At 44.7% G+C, this 19140-nt stretch overlaps 2 non-coding genes across 2 annotated transcripts; both read right to left on the bottom strand.

Annotated features, from left to right (window-relative positions):
* Nucleotides 1-689: 689 nt before the first annotated feature.
* LOC138360590 (5S ribosomal RNA) lies at nt 690-808 on the bottom strand. The gene has a single exon (XR_011226502.1). It is a non-coding gene; the product is annotated as a 5S ribosomal RNA (ribosomal RNA).
* An 11499-nt stretch (nt 809-12307) lies between these two features.
* On the bottom strand, nt 12308-12426 carry LOC138360589 (5S ribosomal RNA). The gene has a single exon (XR_011226501.1). It is a non-coding gene; the product is annotated as a 5S ribosomal RNA (ribosomal RNA).
* Nucleotides 12427-19140: the final 6714 nt, after the last annotated feature.

The raw sequence follows: 19140 nt of genomic DNA, 5'->3' as shown, positions 1-19140 counted from the left end.
TATTATTTCGCCTGTTGATTGGGGGGAGGGTTGATGTGTTAGGGGGTTTTCGGTTAGATGTGGTGGTGGTGATTGGTGGTGATTGGTGGTGATTGGTGGTGATTGGTGGTGATTGGTGGTGGTGGTGGTGGTGGTAGTAGGTGGGAGTTGGGGGGGGGGGGGGGGGGAGGGAAGGGGAGGGGAATGATGGTCTGTGGATTCGTTCTCCGTACCCTTTACATATAAGCAAAAATATGCCTTCTTGTGGGTATAGAAACATTAACACAAATTATATCAGTAACTGATATTGTAGCCTTTTAAACAGAAAAGATTTGTACATACAAATACTTTTTAATTATCATTTATTTGTGGAAATGGCATTTACGTCATTAAATTGATACCTCAGCATCAAGCTTGTGTCCTGCAGCAGTGGTCCAGTGGTAAAGTGTATATAAGTGATGCGTATTCTTGGAGTTGCGAGTTCAAACCCGGATTAAGCTATATATATATACAACATGTTTTGTTTTGGTTGTTTGTTTTTGTATAAAGCCTCACACAATATCTATATTAAGCGAGTTTGTTTTAAACATGACATACATATTAATTCATTTTACCAGGCCTTATTCCACACAACTCCGTGAATTTCCCGTGGAGCCAGCCATTCAAACAAAAACAAACGAAACAAAACAAAACAAAACAAAAAACATTATTGCCAACAGCATTTGGTGTTCCCAGGCGGTCACCCATCCAAGTACTAACCAAACCCAACGTTGCTTAACTTCGCTGATCGGACGAGAAGCGGTGTTCTCAACGTGGTATGGCCGTTGGCATGAGACTGCCTACACATTGTGGCTAATAACCAACTCTTTTAAGTCATCGCGGCAGGATACGGACCTGCTTGTGGTGTCTTAATGGTAATTGTATCCTAACATATTTTTTGTCTCCTTGGCATGGATATTTAACATCGTTTATTCAGTCTTGGGTTTATGTTCTTTCGCCATTTACAGACATTTTACATCTACCTACTTCCTCAGCCTGCCCTGCCAATTTCTAATGAATTTGTGGATTTTCTTTTGTAATACAAACATGTGTGTGCTCATCTGCTCTTCAGTTTTTATGATATTTGTCTCATCTGTCCTGCTTTATGATACTTTTACAAAGAACATGAACAAATGCTTCTATTTTAGAGAAGATATGGGATCCAGGTTTCGGAGCCGTAAAACCAACCGTCGTGATTGGTGGACGAGTTGCCAGGTTGCAGCTTCTGTACCGTGCCGGCACATAAATAGGTTCGGCTCAAGCGGCGGCAGCATCATTCCCCCGTGACTGTCTGAGCGTCTCTCATCACCTTGGTTATCTCATCATCATCATGGTAGAAGCAAAGCCTACCAAGAAGGCTGCGGCTGCTGCTGCTGTGGTGGCCACCACCAGGAAACCTCGCGTCCAGGTTGCTCACCCGAAAACTAGTCAAATGGTTCTAGCCGCGGTCGCAGCACTCAAAGACCGTAAGGGCTCGTCTCTACAAGCAATCAAGAAGTACGTTGTTGCCAACAACAAAGTCGAGGCTGCCAAGATCGCCATTTACATCCGAAGATTTCTCAAGAAAGCAGTGGCTGACGGCATTCTTGTTCAGACCAAGGGAAGTGGAGCTAGTGGATCATTCAAGCTGGCCGTAGCAGAGAAGAGGGCCGTTCTAACTCCCAAGAAAGCCACCACAACCAAGAAACCATCTACAGCAGCAAAGAAGGCCGTGGTAACTCCCAAGAAAGCCGCCACAAGCAACAAACCACCTACAGCCTTGAAAAAGAAGCAGCAGCAGCAGCAGCTTGTTGTTGGGAACAAAAAGCCCAAAATAAAGAGAGCTTCAAAATCTCCCAAACCACCCAAGGCAAAGAAAGCTGTCAAGAAAACAACAAAGGCAAAATAAACGACGACATGCAAGCAGCATGAATACACATGACAATAAACATCCAGGCCTCCCCCCTCAGTGGAGGGGCCTCATATGATTCCAAAAAGAGTTTAGTTTTGTAGACAAATAAATCATTACTTTTGGGGTAGATTTACTCTGTATATTATATATATATATATATATATATATATATATATATATATATATATATATATATATATATATATATATATATATATATATATATTTATATATACACATGGGTGAGGTGATATGGTACCAAAGTTTTGGGTAAGGTGATTGACATTTACACAAGATAAAACACGAACCAATGGGAATAAAAACATAAGAATGGAAGTAACTGCAGAAGGCCTATTGGCCCATAACACAAGCACTTCCTCTTGATGCTTCTATATTGGTTCGGAGTCTTGAAGCTATAATATATATATATATATATATATATATATATATATATATATATATATATATATATATATATATATATATATATATATATATATATATATATATATATATATGCACACAAAACTAAATAGTCTTGTTAGACAAATTGCCCCTATTAGAGGCAAGTTGACTAACAAGCCGAATGACTGCAATTGTTTTGAATTTGAGTTAAATCTAACATAGAAATGTAATCAAACCTAACCTAACCTATGCTAACCCAAGCTAAGCTAACCTAACCTAACCTAAGCTAACCCAAGCTAAGCTAACCTAACCTAACCTAACCTAACCTAACCTAACCTAAGCTAAGCTAACCTAACCTAACCTAACCCAGCAATTCATGATCTTAATATAATACTGTTAATTGGATAAACCAATTTGGAAAGAAATGTTCGAAAATAACAAAATTAACTGTGCTTGTTAGGAAAATTGGGCCTTGCATACTTGTCCCAATAGTGTGGTTCTCGCTTTTAGGTACGACATAAACGTATACCTAAGTTGAGAGAGAAAAAGATTCGCACTCAAACATGCATATCGATTGCCAGTCCTGAATTCTGGGTAGATATTCGTGTCCTCCCTTTTCATTTACCATCATTTGGATACTATCAAAACAGCTCTGAGAAGGATAAAATGAATAAAACGGGTAGCTCACTCATGTAAAAAGGAAGAGTTGGGAAAGATCTCTCTCTCTCTCTCTCTCTCTCTCTCTCTCTCTCTCTCTCTCCCCCTCACCCCCCCCCCCCCCCCACCAATGATCCTGCTCTGCTAGTATATAACGTAACAAACCTTCCCCCCCCCCCCCCCTCCCTCCCCAATCAGAGTCCCTTTAAGCATGCGAGGATAAAAAATAGATTTCATAAGACCCAATGTGCTAGCTGATATCAAAACAATTTATGTTATCGTCTATTAAGCCCTTCAGTAAAAAAAGTATAGGGACCTAATTAGGTCCCGTTTTGAGGTGGTGGTGGGTGGAATCGATGGATTAGCCAAGCTCTTATCCGCCGAATCCGTAGAGGGTACGACCCTGGCGCTTCAGAGCGTACACCACGTCCATAGCAGTGACGGTCTTCCTCTTGGCGTGTTCCGTGTAGGTTACAGCATCACGGATGACGTTCTCGAGGAACACCTTCAGGACGCCACGGGTCTCTTCGTAGATGAGACCCGAAATACGCTTCACGCCGCCACGACGAGCTAAGCGACGAATAGCGGGCTTGGTGATGCCCTGGATGTTGTCACGTAGCACCTTACGATGACGCTTGGCGCCACCCTTTCCGAGTCCCTTGCCTCCCTTGCCGCGTCCAGTCATGGTGTTGAAGTTGTGTGAATCGAATTGACGAATGCATTCATTCATTCATTTAAATATAGGTCAAGATACCCTGATGGGTGAGCGTGGAAGTGGGGATAGGGGAAGAATTAGTGGGGGTGAGAGGAAGGGTTTTCAGTATGAGGTAAAGTGCCAGGGCTAAACCCAGCTGCATGGCATTGAAATCGTTATGACCAGACTAGGCAGTGAAGGCAAGGAATCGGATCTCTGTGACAACATTTCGTCTTTTCTGAGCACCCACGGAGACAGCAGCCCTCAGCTGGGTGTGCCCTGGGGGCTCACTCCAGATGTGGTCTTAGATCTGCTAATCAGCATCGCGCCCCACCCAAGGCACCAGAAAACGGGAGCTAGTTGGTCCCCCCCTAAAGAGGGGGGAGAAGAGTTAGGAGGCTATAGTTGGAAGTTTGGTTATTTGAGTAGTGATATTATAGGAGAGGGGTTATGTAAAGGACGGAGCAGGAGGTGGATCGTCGATCAGGTTAAAGAGGTTGTGCGTATGTCTGGGTCTGCTTAGGACGTTTCTGAGGAACGTGTCGTAGTTGTCATGATAGGTGAGAATTCTGTCAATCTGTTTCTTCCCCATAGTATCCCAGGTTATGTTCAGAGGTGGGATGTTCGCCCACTCATGCAGGGCCTCACTGGTGGTGAAGTCCTGCCAGTGGGTATTGAACACCCATCTCAGAGCCCTGTTCTGGGTACGCTGGAGTTTCTTCCTATTTGTTGGTGCTGCAAGTGTGAGTGGGATCGGTGCATATGTTAGGAGTGGGAGAATAAGTGTTTTGTATAAATAGAGCTTGGTGGCTTGGGAGGCATGTTTGAGTGGGTAGAGTTTTGATAGAGCGTTTGAGGCTATAGCTTTCTTGGGTGTTATGTGTGTGTGAAAGCGAAGGTTGAAGTCTAGTGTGAGTCCAAGTACTGTGGTTTTGTTGACTCTTGGGATCTGGGTTGCATCTGGTGATTGAGAGTAGAGTTTTACTGGGTCAGGGTTACGTCGTTTGTTGTAGAAAAAGTATGTAATTTTTGACTTGTTGGGGTTTGTTTTTATTCGCCAGTCGTGTTCCCAGAGGGTGACTTTGTCTATTTCTTGTTGTGCTTTCCGTGTGAGGGCGTTAATCGTATAGTCTGTGATCAGTTGGGTTACGTCGTCAGCGTAGCAAAGGGTCATTGATGTCCAGTATATTGGGTCAGGGATGTCGTTTATATAGAGTATGTATAAGGTTGGTGAAAGAACTGAGCCCTGAGGGACACCTGCATTTAGGTTGAAATAACCTGACAGCTTGCTGAGGAATTTGATCTGCATCTTTCTATTTGTTAGAAAGCTGCAGAGTAGCCTCTGCATGTTGTCAGATAGTTGAAACAGAGTGCAGAGTTTGTAACGTAGGCCGTCGTGCCATACAGTGTCAAAAGCCTTTTCGACGTCCTTTGCAATGAGGGCCGTCTTGGCCCTCTGGTGTTTATTTATGGAGAGGTAGTTTGTTATTATGTTCAGTGCGTCTTGTGTTGAGCGGTGTTGTCTGAAGCCAAATTGTTTGTCTGTCAATATGTTTTTGTGTTCTAGGTGATTCCTGAGTTTATGATTAATGAGTTTTTCGTATACTTTCCCTAATGTCTCTAGTAAGCTGATCGGTCTGTAGTTCTTAGGGTCTGTCGGGGATTTTTGGGGTTTTGGAATGAGGATTGCTGTGGCTTCTTTGAATGGGCTTGGGAAATATCCTGATGCTAGTGAGGCGTTGTAGACGTCTGTGAGTGCAAGGATTAGGGGGTCTGGAAGTTGCTTGAGGAGAGCTTGGCCAATGCCAGAGGCTCCTGGGGCTTTACGTCTGGTGTTCTTGAGCATGAGTTTAACTTCTTCAGGTAGTATTGATTCTGTGAGGTCACTTTCTAAGTCGTCTAGTGTCGTGAGGTCAATGGTAGGGTAGTGTGTGATGGCATGAGGGTTGTGTCGTATCCATGTTTCTACTCTGTTTATGTTTTGTATTGCTGTTGGTTGTGGGGGGTGGGGATTGAAGATGTCCTGCCAGTGTTGTTTGAATATGCCTATTACTTCTGAGGGATCGGTGTAGTTTTGATTGTTGTGAGTGATGTATGTAAAGGCAGAAGAGGAGGAGTTTCCTCTGATCCTCTTTATGAAGTTCCAGAATTGTTGTGGAGTTGTTTTTCTTTGTATTTCAGCTTTATGTATGAGTTTCTCCCAGTTGTTAGCATGGTCTTGGTCAAGGCTGTTGAGTATGTGGTTTTTGAGTATAGTGAGGTCTGTGTTTACTTGATTGTATCTGTGAAGGTTGTGGGTGAATCTGTTGTGATAGCAGGAGAGTAGCCTTTTTGTTCTGATCGAAGGAAAAAAGGAGTATCTGGTTTTGTGGGTTGTTTTTGGAATGGTAGCATCAGCTGCTTGTATGATGTTATTCTGGATGGTGAGGACTTGGGAATCTATGTCTGTGTGTGGTTTGTCTTGGAAGTTGTAGGGCTGTGTGCTGGCAGTTAGGTGTTGTTTGAAGGCTTCCCAGTCTGCATTTTGATAGTCATATTGTGGGGTGGCTGGGATGAGTATGGGGTTGCTGGAGAGTGTGAGTGATATGGGTATGTGATCTGAGCCAGTGAGGGGTCCGGGTGTGATGTAGTGTTGTAGGTGGGTGCCTGCTCTGTTGGTGAGGATTAGATCTGGTCTCCCAGTTCCATTGTGTGTGTAGGTTGTTTGGAAGTCAGGGCCAAGGAAGGTGAGGTGTTTGTTTTGGTGGAGTTGGTGTAGTTGTTGACCGTGCATGTTGTGTTGGCGATGGTTGAATGTTTGGTGTTTTGCATTTAGGTCTGCTAGGAGGAAGACTGGTATGTGTGTGTGGTTGAAGAGAGTGTTTAGGTCCTGGAGGGGGAGACCCAAGTTTGGACGAATGTATGTGGTACCAATGATCATCTGCCCGTGTTGAGTGTGAATGCGGACTGCTAGGAAGTGTTTGTGTTGCCAGTTGGTAGTGAGGAGGTCATGTTTATAGGTGTTCTTTATTAGAATAGCAACCCCTTCGTAAGCTTCATCAGGAGATTGGTATGTTGTGAAGCCAAAATGTCTAATTTTGTGAGAGTTCGTCACGCATGTGCTGTTTAGTAGCAGCACATCCGGTCTTTCATTCTCCACAAAGTTAGCAATTAGGTGTCTGATGTTGTAATATGCTCTAACGTTAAATTGTGTGATTTTCATATTTATTGACTTGTTGGGGGAGTGTTTGTGGCATTTGAACCGGAGGGGTTCTCCTTTGTGGATTGATTCGTTGTGTAGACAGATTTGGTAATTATAGATTTGGGTAGGAGATATGTATGGCGTCCGTTTTGCATGGTTTCTGGTATGAATTTAGGAAGTTTTGGTGTAGGGGTGAGGGAGTGGTCTGGGGAGGTGTTAGTCCTCTTGGCTGAGAAAGACACGTTTTGGGGCGAATGCCCGCACGATTTCCCGACTATATCCCATCAAGCGGACGTACTAGTAGCATTGCAACTCCTGCCTGCCCTTACTTTACGCTTGTGGTCGAGTAGACACGGCTTTCTCACAACGCTTTCAAAACTGCAGTTGCCTACTCGTCTGTTTCACGTCCCTGTGAAATGACTTTTGCACAAATCCAAAAAATAGAGCAAAATCAGCGATAATAGTGATTGAGGTGAGCCGCCTGTTGGCTGCAGCCAGAGGAAGGAGGGGAGGGGCAACGGGGTGACGTAGGCGAGTCGAGCAGCCAATGGCGCTCGAGCAAGCGCCTCGAGACGGCGTATATAAGCAAAAATTTTTCGGCGCCGGCCATCACAAACCACAGTTGTTCACCATGGCTCGCACCAAGCAGACTGCTCGCAAGTCCACGGGAGGCAAGGCTCCTCGTAAGCAGCTGGCCACCAAGGCAGCACGCAAGTCTGCTCCTGCCACAGGGGGTGTGAAGAAGCCTCACCGTTACAGGCCCGGAACGGTCGCCCTGCGTGAGATCCGTCGTTACCAGAAGAGCACCGAGTTGCTCATCAGGAAACTTCCCTTCCAGCGTCTGGTGCGCGAGATTGCCCAGGACTTCAAGACCGATCTTCGCTTCCAGTCGTCTGCCGTCATGGCTTTACAGGAGGCATCCGAGGCTTACCTGGTCGGTCTCTTCGAGGACACTAACCTCTGTGCCATCCACGCCAAGCGTGTCACCATCATGCCAAAGGACATTCAGCTTGCTCGCCGTATCCGTGGAGAGCGTGCATAAGCTAAATCGACCACCCTAGTATACACCAAACTCGGCCCTTCTCAGGGCCAAAATATCCTTCTAAGGAGATTTCAGACATTCCTAGCATCAGTCATATGAATTAACCTTCATCTACACATATAATAAATAAATAAATAAATAAACAAATACACTAATTTAGGTGTCATACATACACGTGATATCAATAAATCAAGTCATTTGTAGTACAACCTGTTCTCTTACAAACAAAACGCCGTCGCTTTTCGCTCTTATGCACTGTCAAGGATCACCCACCCCCCCCCCCCCCCCCCCCCCAAAATAAAAATTGTCATACTGTACTAGAAATAAAAGCAGCTTGTATAAGTGACATACTGTCCAGTCCTGTTTTATTCTGTTTTCGGTCCTCTGGCTTAATCTGTTAAGTTAGGAGATGACATTTTAAATTAACCGTTTTCTTGACATTTTCAAACCTAAGAGGGTGGCCTGCATAGTAATCCTAATGTGGAACATAACAATGAATCTCTAATCTCTAGAAAAAAAAAAAGATACCGAGTGCTTATATGTGTTGAGAGAGAGAGAGAGAGAGAGAGAGAGAGAGAGAGAGAGAGAGAGAGAGAGAGAGAGAGAGAGAGAGAGAGAGAGAGAGAGAGAGAGAGAGAGAGAGACACAGACAGACAGACAGACAGACAAGACAGAGACAGACAAGACAGAGACAGACAGACAGACAGACAGACAGAGACTGAGAGAGAGAAACACACACAGACAGTTTCATAAATATTCTCATTTTATAGCTATTTGCTTTCAGTGACAGAGGTTTTTGTTATAATAGTATTGGTGTCTAACACTCACAATCTCTTTAGAAATTAAAGTGTGGCTCCAATGGAGCCGAGTTTGTTGGTTTGAGGCCAAGCCACCACCACAGGGCAGTAAGTAAGCCGTTTACTTGGAGGAGGTGTACTTGGTGACGGCCTTAGTGCCCTCAGAGACGGCGTGCTTGGCCAGTTCTCCGGGCAACAGGAGCCTTACAGCCGTCTGGATCTCCCGACTGGTAATGGTGGAACGCTTGTTGTAGTGGGCCAGGCGAGAAGCCTCGGCGGCGATGCGCTCGAAGATGTCGTTCACGAACGAGTTCATGATCGACATGGCTTTGGAAGAGATACCAGTGTCGGGGTGGACCTGCTTCAGCACTTTGTAGATGTAGATGCTGTAGCTCTCCTTCCTCCTGCGCTTCTTTTTCTTATCGCCCTTGGCAATGGCCTTCTGGGCCTTTCCGGCCTTCTTGGCAGCCTTTCCAGATGCCTTGGGTGGCATGATGATGCTCGTGCTGGCTGGCGTTGCGATACAATAATGAACTTTTGCGCGAGGCGAGCTTTCCTTTTATATCCCGCTCGCGACTCAGCTCAGAGCGGGTCGCGTGGCGGAGCGCGCTGATTGGTCAGTGGCGGGCTCCCTTGATCCTGAGCGGGGTATATAACACGAAGCTCGATCTGCGGGGCGGCATAAAACACCACAAACCCACAACAGCAGCAGCAATGTCAGGACGCGGCAAGGGAGGCAAAGTGAAGGGCAAGTCAAAGTCTCGCTCCAGCAGGGCCGGACTTCAGTTCCCCGTGGGCAGAATTCACCGTCTGCTGCGTAAGGGCAACTACGCCGAACGCGTCGGTGCTGGCGCTCCTGTCTACCTGGCAGCCGTCATGGAATACCTCGCTGCCGAAGTTCTGGAGCTCGCCGGTAATGCCGCACGTGACAACAAGAAGACCCGTATCATCCCACGTCACTTGCAGTTGGCCATCCGCAACGACGAAGAACTCAACAAACTTCTGTCTGGCGTAACCATTGCACAGGGAGGTGTTCTTCCAAACATTCAGGCAGTTCTTTTGCCAAAGAAGACAGAGAAGAAGTAAGCACTTCTGCCACCCACCACGACAAATACCATAACCAGGCTCCATCCGGAGCCACACACACTTTAATAGAGAGATTCAAGTAGACAATCAACTTTCAAACATTAATAATAACATTTATATTGATTTCATTTGGAATGTGTACATAACAAACAAACAAAACAAAATTATAGGGGATATTCAGCATCACTTGGAATATTAACCAATCATATAAATCCAATATATATTTTATATTTTACTTTAAGCGAGGAATTCATATTATATTAATTTTTAATCATACAAATGAACAAAAGCAATTCTTCACTAGACGTAATGAATGAATAAATGATCAAGGTTTTAATGTGTTTCATGAATATATATATATATATATATATATATATATATATATATATATATATATATATATATATATATATATATATATATATATATATATATATATATATATATATAATATAATATAATATAATATATTATAATACTTGTGAACCAGAATATGTTTGAGCAGCAGCGATCGTGCCTGCCATTGGCCGAAGTGCAACAATTCAAATAATTTAAAGGGCCTGCTCGGGTATATAAGAGAGGCTGGGAGACTGGGGCCGGTGGTGGGTGATGGGTGATGAGTGATGGTGTGGTGTGGTATGGTGTTGTTAAGAGTTGATTTACGGCCAGCCAGCCAGCTGCAGCCAAGGCAGGGCAGGGCAGGGCAAGGCAAGGCAAGGCAAGGCAAGGCAAGGCAAGGCAAGGCAATAACAGGACAGGACAGGCAAGGCAAGGCAAGGCAAGGCAAGGCAAGCAGGCGGGCGGGCGGGCGGGCGGGCGGGCGGGCGGGCAGGCAGGCAGGCAGGCAGCCAGCCAGCCAGCCAGCCAGCCAGCCAGCCAGCCAGCCAGCCAGCCAGCCAGCCAGCCAGGCAGGCAGGCAGGCAGGCAGGCAGGCAGGCAGGCAGGCAGCCAGCCAGCCAGCCAGCCAGCCAGCCAGCCAGCCAGCCAGCCACTCCCACTTTGTATTTATATGCATTCAATTTATATTCAAACATTATATATGTTAAGGGCCTAGTTTTAGTGTTTATTTTAAAAATGACAAACATCGAGTCGTTTTACCAGTCCTTTAGCGTTAACGGTGATGCATTTTAAAACTGAACAGAAATCACCTTTTCTGGATATATCAAATATCGAATCCGCTTAATGTGCCTACAATTCAATCATTCAAAAAATACATAATTTACATCATGCCTTTTCATAGAACAGACAATAAGATTTGAGACAATAAGAACTTTACTTTTATAACTAAAGTTGCACAATTATACCAACTCTATGGTGGCTGGGTGGTAAGGTGTGTGGCTGGTATTTTGGAAGTCGCGAGTTCAAACGACCCAATGGGAATAATACTTTTTTTTTTTTGCCATACAATCTTCCTAATACTATTATGTAGGTTTGTGTGTGTGTTTTTTTATTCATTCTTTGGTTTGATAGATGACATACATATTGACTCCTTTTACCGGTCCTTAATTAGGCTCTGGGGAAGCAATGGTGGTGGTGGTGGTGGTGGTGCATTTAAAACTAAACCAAAAATCACCAGTTCTGGACGCGTCAAATATCATATCCGCTTAATGTGTCTACAACCTAATTACTTAAAACTACACTATTTAATTCATTCATATCATGTGCATATTGGTCATTATGCTCATACAACCGACATCAAAATTTATTTTCATTATTAGAATCATACATTTCATCAAGTAATACAGATACAAAGAGATTTTCTTTCTGAGAAGACCGTTAGTATTGGCTTGCAGGCAGGCAGGCAGGCAGGCAGGCATTTGAGGGTTATTATTTCGCCTGTTGATTGGGGGGAGGGTTGATGTGTTAGGGGGTTTTCGGTTAGATGTGGTGGTGGTGATTGGTGGTGATTGGTGGTGATTGGTGGTGATTGGTGGTGATTGGTGGTGGTGGTGGTGGTGGTAGTAGGTGGGAGTTGGGGGGGGGGGGGGGGGGGGGGGGGGGGGGGGGGGGGGGGAGGGAAGGGGAGGGGAATGATGGTCTGTGGATTCGTTCTCCGTACCCTTTACATATAAGCAAAAATATGCCTTCTTGTGGGTATAGAAACATTAACACAAATTATATCAGTAACTGATATTGTAGCCTTTTAAACAGAAAAGATTTGTACATACAAATACTTTTTAATTATCATTTATTTGTGGAAATGGCATTTACGTCATTAAATTGATACCTCAGCATCAAGCTTGTGTCCTGCAGCAGTGGTCCAGTGGTAAAGTGTATATAAGTGATGCGTATTCTTGGAGTTGCGAGTTCAAACCCGGATTAAGCTATATATATATACAACATGTTTTGTTTTGGTTGTTTGTTTTTGTATAAAGCCTCACACAATATCTATATTAAGCGAGTTTGTTTTAAACATGACATACATATTAATTCATTTTACCAGGCCTTATTCCACACAACTCCGTGAATTTCCCGTGGAGCCAGCCATTCAAACAAAAACAAACGAAACAAAACAAAACAAAACAAAAAACATTATTGCCAACAGCATTTGGTGTTCCCAGGCGGTCACCCATCCAAGTACTAACCAAACCCAACGTTGCTTAACTTCGCTGATCGGACGAGAAGCGGTGTTCTCAACGTGGTATGGCCGTTGGCATGAGACTGCCTACACATTGTGGCTAATAACCAACTCTTTTAAGTCATCGCGGCAGGATACGGACCTGCTTGTGGTGTCTTAATGGTAATTGTATCCTAACATATTTTTGTCTCCTTGGCATGGATATTTAACATCGTTTATTCAGTCTTGGGTTTATGTTCTTTCGCCATTTACAGACATTTTACATCTACCTACTTCCTCAGCCTGCCCTGCCAATTTCTAATGAATTTGTGGATTTTCTTTTGTAATACAAACATGTGTGTGCTCATCTGCTCTTCAGTTTTTATGATATTTGTCTCATCTGTCCTGCTTTATGATACTTTTACAAAGAACATGAACAAATGCTTCTATTTTAGAGAAGATATGGGATCCAGGTTTCGGAGCCGTAAAACCAACCGTCGTGATTGGTGGACGAGTTGCCAGGTTGCAGCTTCTGTACCGTGCCGGCACATAAATAGGTTCGGCTCAAGCGGCGGCAGCATCATTCCCCCGTGACTGTCTGAGCGTCTCTCATCACCTTGGTTATCTCATCATCATCATGGTAGAAGCAAAGCCTACCAAGAAGGCTGCGGCTGCTGCTGCTGTGGTGGCCACCACCAGGAAACCTCGCGTCCAGGTTGCTCACCCGAAAACTAGTCAAATGGTTCTAGCCGCGGTCGCAGCACTCAAAGACCGTAAGGGCTCGTCTCTACAAGCAATCAAGAAGTACGTTGTTGCCAACAACAAAGTCGAGGCTGCCAAGATCGCCATTTACATCCGAAGATTTCTCAAGAAAGCAGTGGCTGACGGCATTCTTGTTCAGACCAAGGGAAGTGGAGCTAGTGGATCATTCAAGCTGGCCGTAGCAGAGAAGAGGGCCGTTCTAACTCCCAAGAAAGCCACCACAACCAAGAAACCATCTACAGCAGCAAAGAAGGCCGTGGTAACTCCCAAGAAAGCCGCCACAAGCAACAAACCACCTACAGCCTTGAAAAAGAAGCAGCAGCAGCAGCAGCTTGTTGTTGGGAACAAAAAGCCCAAAATAAAGAGAGCTTCAAAATCTCCCAAACCACCCAAGGCAAAGAAAGCTGTCAAGAAAACAACAAAGGCAAAATAAACGACGACATGCAAGCAGCATGAATACACATGACAATAAACATCCAGGCCTCCCCCCTCAGTGGAGGGGCCTCATATGATTCCAAAAAGAGTTTAGTTTTGTAGACAAATAAATCATTACTTTTGGGGTAGATTTACTCTGTATATTATATATATATATATATATATATATATATATATATATATATATATATATATATATATATATATATATATATATATATTTATATATACACATGGGTGAGGTGATATGGTACCAAAGTTTTGGGTAAGGTGATTGACATTTACACAAGATAAAACACGAACCAATGGGAATAAAAACATAAGAATGGAAGTAACTGCAGAAGGCCTATTGGCCCATAACACAAGCACTTCCTCTTGATGCTTCTATATTGGTTCGGAGTCTTGAAGCTATAATATATATATATATATATATATATATATATATATATATATATATATATATATATATATATATATATATATATATATATATATATATATATATATGCACACAAAACTAAATAGTCTTGTTAGACAAATTGCCCCTATTAGAGGCAAGTTGACTAACAAGCCGAATGACTGCAATTGTTTTGAATTTGAGTTAAATCTAACATAGAAATGTAATCAAACCTAACCTAACCTATGCTAACCCAAGCTAAGCTAACCTAACCTAACCTAAGCTAACCCAAGCTAAGCTAACCTAACCTAACCTAACCTAACCTAACCTAACCTAAGCTAAGCTAACCTAACCTAACCTAACCCAGCAATTCATGATCTTAATATAATACTGTTAATTGGATAAACCAATTTGGAAAGAAATGTTCGAAAATAACAAAATTAACTGTGCTTGTTAGGAAAATTGGGCCTTGCATACTTGTCCCAATAGTGTGGTTCTCGCTTTTAGGTACGACATAAACGTATACCTAAGTTGAGAGAGAAAAAGATTCGCACTCAAACATGCATATCGATTGCCAGTCCTGAATTCTGGGTAGATATTCGTGTCCTCCCTTTTCATTTACCATCATTTGGATACTATCAAAACAGCTCTGAGAAGGATAAAATGAATAAAACGGGTAGCTCACTCATGTAAAAAGGAAGAGTTGGGAAAGATCTCTCTCTCTCTCTCTCTCTCTCTCTCTCTCTCTCTCTCTCTCCCCCTCACCCCCCCCCCCCCCCCACCAATGATCCTGCTCTGCTAGTATATAACGTAACAAACCTTCCCCCCCCCCCCCCCCTCCCTCCCCAATCAGAGTCCCTTTAAGCATGCGAGGATAAAAAATAGATTTCATAAGACCCAATGTGCTAGCTGATATCAAAACAATTTATGTTATCGTCTATTAAGCCCTTCAGTAAAAAAAGTATAGGGACCTAATTAGGTCCCGTTTTGAGGTGGTGGTGGGTGGAATCGATGGATTAGCCAAGCTCTTATCCGCCGAATCCGTAGAGGGTACGACCCTGGCGCTTCAGAGCGTACACCACGTCCATAGCAGTGACGGTCTTCCTCTTGGCGTGTTCCGTGTAGGTTACAGCATCACGGATGACGTTCTCGAGGAACACCTTCAGGACGCCACGGGTCTCTTCGTAGATGAGACCCGAAATACGCTTCACGCCGCCACGACGAGCTAAGCGACGAATAGCGGGCTTGGTGATGCCCTGGATGTTGTCACGTAGCACCTTACGATGACGCTTGGCGCCACCCTTTCCGAGTCCCTTGCCTCCCTTGCCGCGTCCAGTCATGGTGTTGAAGTTGTGTGAATCGAATTGACGAATGCCCGCACGATTTCCCGACTATATCCCATCAAGCGGACGTACTAGTAGCATTGCAACTCCTGCCTGCCCTTACTTTACGCTTGTGGTCGAGTAGACACGGCTTTCTCACAACGCTTTCAAAACTGCAGTTGCCTACTCGTCTGTTTCACGTCCCTGTGAAATGACTTTTGCACAAATCCAAAAAATAGAGCAAAATCAGCGATAATAGTGATTGAGGTGAGCCGCCTGTTGGCTGCAGCCAGAGGAAGGAGGGGAGGGGCAACGGGGTGACGTAGGCGAGTCGAGCAGCCAATGGCGCTCGAGCAAGCGCCTCGAGACGGCGTATATAAGCAAAAATTTTTCGGCGCCGGCCATCACAAACCACAGTTGTTCACCATGGCTCGCACCAAGCAGACTGCTCGCAAGTCCACGGGAGGCAAGGCTCCTCGTAAGCAGCTGGCCACCAAGGCAGCACGCAAGTCTGCTCCTGCCACAGGGGGTGTGAAGAAGCCTCACCGTTACAGGCCCGGAACGGTCGCCCTGCGTGAGATCCGTCGTTACCAGAAGAGCACCGAGTTGCTCATCAGGAAACTTCCCTTCCAGCGTCTGGTGCGCGAGATTGCCCAGGACTTCAAGACCGATCTTCGCTTCCAGTCGTCTGCCGTCATGGCTTTACAGGAGGCATCCGAGGCTTACCTGGTCGGTCTCTTCGAGGACACTAACCTCTGTGCCATCCACGCCAAGCGTGTCACCATCATGCCAAAGGACATTCAGCTTGCTCGCCGTATCCGTGGAGAGCGTGCATAAGCTAAATCGACCACCCTAGTATACACCAAACTCGGCCCTTCTCAGGGCCAAAATATCCTTCTAAGGAGATTTCAGACATTCCTAGCATCAGTCATATGAATTAACCTTCATCTACACATATAATAAATAAATAAATAAATAAACAAATACACTAATTTAGGTGTCATACATACACGTGATATCAATAAATCAAGTCATTTGTAGTACAACCTGTTCTCTTACAAACAAAACGCCGTCGCTTTTCGCTCTTATGCACTGTCAAGGATCACCCACCCCCCCCCCCCCCCCCCCAAAATAAAAATTGTCATACTGTACTAGAAATAAAAGCAGCTTGTATAAGTGACATACTGTCCAGTCCTGTTTTATTCTGTTTTCGGTCCTCTGGCTTAATCTGTTAAGTTAGGAGATGACATTTTAAATTAACCGTTTTCTTGACATTTTCAAACCTAAGAGGGTGGCCTGCATAGTAATCCTAATGTGGAACATAACAATGAATCTCTAATCTCTAGAAAAAAAAAAAGATACCGAGTGCTTATATGTGTTGAGAGAGAGAGAGAGAGAGAGAGAGAGAGAGAGAGAGAGAGAGAGAGAGAGAGAGAGAGAGAGAGAGAGAGAGAGAGAGAGAGAGAGAGAGACACAGACAGACAGACAGACAGACAAGACAGAGACAGACAAGACAGAGACAGACAGACAGACAGACAGACAGAGACTGAGAGAGAGAAACACACACAGACAGTTTCATAAATATTCTCATTTTATAGCTATTTGCTTTCAGTGACAGAGGTTTTTGTTATAATAGTATTGGTGTCTAACACTCACAATCTCTTTAGAAATTAAAGTGTGGCTCCAATGGAGCCGAGTTTGTTGGTTTGAGGCCAAGCCACCACCACAGGGCAGTAAGTAAGCCGTTTACTTGGAGGAGGTGTACTTGGTGACGGCCTTAGTGCCCTCAGAGACGGCGTGCTTGGCCAGTTCTCCGGGCAACAGGAGCCTTACAGCCGTCTGGATCTCCCGACTGGTAATGGTGGAACGCTTGTTGTAGTGGGCCAGGCGAGAAGCCTCGGCGGCGATGCGCTCGAAGATGTCGTTCACGAACGAGTTCATGATCGACATGGCTTTGGAAGAGATACCAGTGTCGGGGTGGACCTGCTTCAGCACTTTGTAGATGTAGATGCTGTAGCTCTCCTTCCTCCTGCGCTTCTTTTTCTTATCGCCCTTGGCAATGGCCTTCTGGGCCTTTCCGGCCTTCTTGGCAGCCTTTCCAGATGCCTTGGGTGGCATGATGATGCTCGTGCTGGCTGGCGTTGCGATACAATAATGAACTTTTGCGCGAGGCGAGCTTTCCTTTTATATCCCGCTCGCGACTCAGCTCAGAGCGGGTCGCGTGGCGGAGCGCGCTGATTGGTCAGTGGCGGGCTCCCTTGATCCTGAGCGGGGTATATAACACGAAGCTCGATCTGCGGGGCGGCATAAAACACCACAAACCCACAACAGCAGCAGCAATGTCAGGACGCGGCAAGGGAGGCAAAGTGAAGGGCAAGTCAAAGTCTCGCTCCAGCAGGGCCGGACTTCAGTTCCCCGTGGGCAGAATTCACCGTCTGCTGCGTAAGGGCAACTACGCCGAACGCGTCGGTGCTGGCGCTCCTGTCTACCTGGCAGCCGTCATGGAATACCTCGCTGCCGAAGTTCTGGAGCTCGCCGGTAATGCCGCACGTGACAACAAGAAGACCCGTATCATCCCACGTCACTTGCAGTTGGCCATCCGCAACGACGAAGAACTCAACAAACTTCTGTCTGGCGTAACCATTGCACAGGGAGGTGTTCTTCCAAACATTCAGGCAGTTCTTTTGCCAAAGAAGACAGAGAAGAAGTAAGCACTTCTGCCACCCACCACGACAAATACCATAACCAGGCTCCATCCGGAGCCACACACACTTTAATAGAGAGATTCAAGTAGACAATCAACTTTCAAACATTAATAATAACATTTATATTGATTTCATTTGGAATGTGTACATAACAAACAAACAAAACAAAATTATAGGGGATATTCAGCATCACTTGGAATATTAACCAATCATATAAATCCAATATATATTTTATATTTTACTTTAAGCGAGGAATTCATATTATATTAATTTTTAATCATACAAATGAACAAAAGCAATTCTTCACTAGACGTAATGAATGAATAAATGATCAAGGTTTTAATGTGTTTCATGAATATATATATATATATATATATATATATATATATATATATATATATATATATATATATATATATATATATATATATATATATATATATATATATAATATAATATAATATAATATATTATAATACTTGTGAACCAGAATATGTTTGAGCAGCAGCGATCGTGCCTGCCATTGGCCGAAGTGCAACAATTCAAATAATTTAAAGGGCCTGCTCGGGTATATAAGAGAGGCTGGGAGACTGGGGCCGGTGGTGGGTGATGGGTGATGAGTGATGGTGTGGTGTGGTATGGTGTTGTTAAGAGTTGATTTACGGCCAGCCAGCCAGCTGCAGCCAAGGCAGGGCAGGGCAGGGCAAGGCAAGGCAAGGCAAGGCAAGGCAAGGCAAGGCAAGGCAATAACAGGACAGGACAGGCAAGGCAAGGCAAGGCAAGGCAAGGCAAGCAGGCGGGCGGGCGGGCGGGCGGGCGGGCGGGCGGGCAGGCAGGCAGGCAGGCAGCCAGCCAGCCAGCCAGCCAGCCAGCCAGCCAGCCAGCCAGCCAGCCAGCCAGCCAGCAGGCAGGCAGGCAGGCAGGCAGGCAGGCAGGCAGGCAGGCAGCCAGCCAGCCAGCCAGCCAGCCAGCCAGCCAGCCAGCCACTCCCACTTTGTATTTATATGCATTCAATTTATATTCAAACATTATATATGTTAAGGGCCTAGTTTTAGTGTTTATTTTAAAAATGACAAACATCGAGTCGTTTTACCAGTCCTTTAGCGTTAACGGTGATGCATTTTAAAACTGAACAGAAATCACCTTTTCTGGATATATCAAATATCGAATCCGCTTAATGTGCCTACAATT

This window comes from Procambarus clarkii, unplaced genomic scaffold, assembly GCF_040958095.1.
Source record: "Procambarus clarkii isolate CNS0578487 unplaced genomic scaffold, FALCON_Pclarkii_2.0 HiC_scaffold_115, whole genome shotgun sequence".
Classification (NCBI taxonomy): domain Eukaryota; kingdom Metazoa; phylum Arthropoda; class Malacostraca; order Decapoda; family Cambaridae; genus Procambarus; species Procambarus clarkii.
This window is presented reverse-complemented; position numbering and strand designations above follow the sequence as displayed.